Source organism: Dryas octopetala, chromosome 8 (assembly GCF_963921425.1).
Source record: "Dryas octopetala chromosome 8, drDryOcto1.1, whole genome shotgun sequence".
Classification (NCBI taxonomy): Eukaryota; Viridiplantae; Streptophyta; class Magnoliopsida; order Rosales; family Rosaceae; genus Dryas; species Dryas octopetala.
Genome location: NC_141373.1, coordinates 5,661,788 through 5,665,147, shown reverse-complemented (window position 1 = coordinate 5,665,147; position 3,360 = coordinate 5,661,788). Strand labels below are relative to the sequence as shown.

General features: G+C 32.7%; 1 long non-coding RNA gene across 1 annotated transcript; it reads left to right on the top strand.

Moving 5' to 3' along the window:
* Positions 1 to 491, top strand: LOC147276438 (uncharacterized). The gene is made up of 3 exons (XR_015123961.1): positions 1 to 66; positions 196 to 269; positions 441 to 491. It is a non-coding gene; the product is annotated as an uncharacterized LOC147276438 (long non-coding RNA).
* Positions 492 to 3,360: the final 2,869 nt, after the last annotated feature.

Here is a 3,360-nt window from a genome sequence, read left to right as displayed (position 1 = left end):
TTCGGATTCATCACCAGATGAAGAAGCTGATGATGACAGTGACGAAAGTGATGTCGAAAGTGAGAGGTGTTGTTTAAATCTTTATTTAATGTTTTAATGATGTAGAATGAGTTTTCTATTAGATACCACAGTTTAAGTTGAAGTTTTGTTTAATGCTGAAAGCTTTTTAGATACAGCTTATGAATTACCTTGCAGGACAAAAAGGCGCAAGGTCGAGAATCTGGAAAGCGTAGAGGAAACAAATGGGTCAACTTCAAAAGGAAACTCAGGTAACATTTCTGATTCAGTTTGGTAATCGTGTCCTTAGATTTTACTGTTTCCAATTTTTTAAAAAACTATTATGTTATTATGTGCCGAAGCTCCATAAAAAAGGATGCATATGCACACCTTGTTATTGCTTTTGAATGTAGAATATGATATTTATCATGTTTTATTTTCAGAAGCATCCACAAAGACTGATGTGTGTGCACATCCTGGTACATTTGGAAATATGTATATGGTTTGTAGTCAGAAGTTGGATGAGGATTCTGGTGTTACATTTGGCTACATACACAAGGTACTCCTTTGGATGACTAGTTGGTTTTTAGTGGATTTTTCGGTGTCTTTTTGCTTAATATTGGAAGCATATATGTATATGTTTTTCAATAATTTCTTTGTAGAGACATTATCATGCCCAGTCAGCTCTGGAATTACTTTTTTTTTTTCTTTTTTCTTTTTTTTTTTTCCATAGGAGCAATTCTTGAATTACTGATCCCCTGATGTAAATGATAAATATACTGATAGCAAAGAAACTTGACCATTCTATGTATCCATTTCCAGTTATACTGTACAATGAATCCTAATCTTTTCCAAGCTTCTTTTGCATTGATATAAAATTATGATGTGGGAAACATTTGTTTCTGCAGGGATTAAGGCTAAATAATGATGAAATTGACCGTTTACGCAACAAAGACATTCAGAACTTGTTACGCCATAGAAAATTGTACTTGGTACTTGATCTAGATCACACGCTTCTAAATTCCACTCAACTGAATCATTTGACACAAGAGGAAGAATATTTAAAGAGCCAAACAGATTCTCTGCAAGGTATGTAATGTTTTCCCTTCACGTGGCATGCTGTAATTTTTTTTTATCTTAATGAGGTCTTCTATGCAAGATCATCAGCATTTCAAGTCACTGCCTTGCTAATTACTTGTAACACCCCCTGCCACGTGAGGTACCCTGACCATACTTCAGCTGGTGATGCCACCTTTGTCAGCCATACTTCAGCTGGTGAATCTAGGTTGTGAAAACCATACTGAATATTGACATGTCCATTGTGAGTTTATGGTTTCTTCTTGGTTGTTATTGTTTACTTCCTTATGCAGTTCAATTACAAAACCATATCTTGGTATGTTTGCAGCTTGAGGCAATGACTGATAGTATCTCTATTCTTGGGTTCAGGTAATATTAATTAGGCAAGTAATATAACAACTCCATTAATAGTTCTCAAAGTTGCTTACTTTTTTCATTAATTAGGCAAGTAATATAAGAAGGTGAAGGCTTATTGGAAATCTCAGGCAATTTCTTTCCTGTGAAAGGTTATTCTCATATTACATATGTGAATGTTGAATTTGCTGTTGATTTAGTGATGGTTAATGTTCTGACGTATCATTGAAATTCTTTTTACTTTTGTTCTAAGAAGTGAGTAAAAGTAAAGACTAGTGAACATTATGGCTCATGCATGTGAAGTATGCTAGTGAATATGATAACAGAACATGCTTCTGTAGTTCGCTGTGGTTTTGCTGTAGAATCTTGGAGTATCTGCTTAGTATTTTCTCCCCCTTATTCTTAATCTTTTATTTCTACTAATATACTGGAGTCTCTATATCTTGGCTTTATGATGATTTAATCATAAAATGAGTGAAATTCATCTATTAGATTTGTAGGTAAAGAATTATATCTTTGCAGCTCCAATTTTTATGACTTTGTATTTAGAATTTTTTATTTGGTATGTTTCTTAACTTAGTTGTATGTTGATTAACTTCTAAGTAGGGCTGTCTACACGTATATACATGACCAAATATATTGCATAGTCTGAACTCTCAAGGTATGTCCAAAGTTTTACGACCTTTTTCCTCTAGCTATTTGTATTTCCTTTTGTTGGTTATATGGGTTGTTGGTGTTAGTTGTCTTGGGTTGCTTGATTTCTCAGTATGTATTTGCTTTTTTTAATCAATTTAGCATTTGGTTTAAAATTGAGCTTGCAAAATAAGTTTTGTGACATAGTCCAAACCTTAACACATGCTCAATGGTACAACAAGGTGAGTTTAAAGCTACATTTAATTGTTGCATCCCTCTGTTCATATTTGTGTCAACAATTCTTTTCTCTTTACTTCTATATTGTCTACTAGCACAAGAGTTTTAAATGGGTTGGGTGTTGGGAAACGTACAATAACTAGAATATCTGATAGTTCAAGCTTTTTATGAATATAAATGTCTACAAGCACTCATTCCTGAAGCTTGCTGATGTTCTTGCTGACTAATTCCCTAGCTTGTTTAATGGCTGCAGAGTTACTCATGATTGAAATAAAAGAAACTCTAGTGTGGTCGTTAGATGGAGAGAAACTTGTGAGTTAGAAGTTCAAGCGGGGAAAATGAGATTTCCTATATAAAAGATATGTTTTTAAATATTTAAACTGTAGTATATGTCTTATTTATGTCTCCCTAAAAATGTGTGCTTTTACGTATATAATTTTTGTGGTTTACACATGTAAGGTACCCTAAGCATGGTTGTCTACACATATGCCAAGTTTGTATGTTGCACAATCTCAACTCTCAAGATTAGTCTTTAATCTCAAGGTGAGTATGTAACAACCTTTTTCCTCTATTATTTGTATATGAATAACTCTATTTTTTTCTTCCTTTTTTTTCCTCTTTTAGCAAACATATTTGTGCTTATTTCTACTGTCATTTTCTTTTTGTATAACTATAGCATACTATGTTAATATTGTATAACTATAACTCTATGTTGATATTCATTTCTCTGCTTTTTTTCCTTTTTGCTTAAGCTTAAGGGAAATAAAGGGTGTATTTGGATTGACAAAGGCATACATTTTGTACTGCTCTGTGTATTTTATTTTCCTCTAGTAAATTTTTGTTTTAAAATTGTTTATTTTATAGCTCAAATAAGGTCTTTAAATCTGCATGTATTAGTATTTCCTATGAATTCTAAAGAATAGGTGTTTTAACTCAAAAGAATAGCAAAATAAGCCATTTTTAGTGAATCTGACCTTACTAGACTCCTGCTGAATTTTGTACTGTTGTGTGGGGAATTTAAATCTGAGATTTAGGGGTTTGAAATTAGACTTACTAATGGTT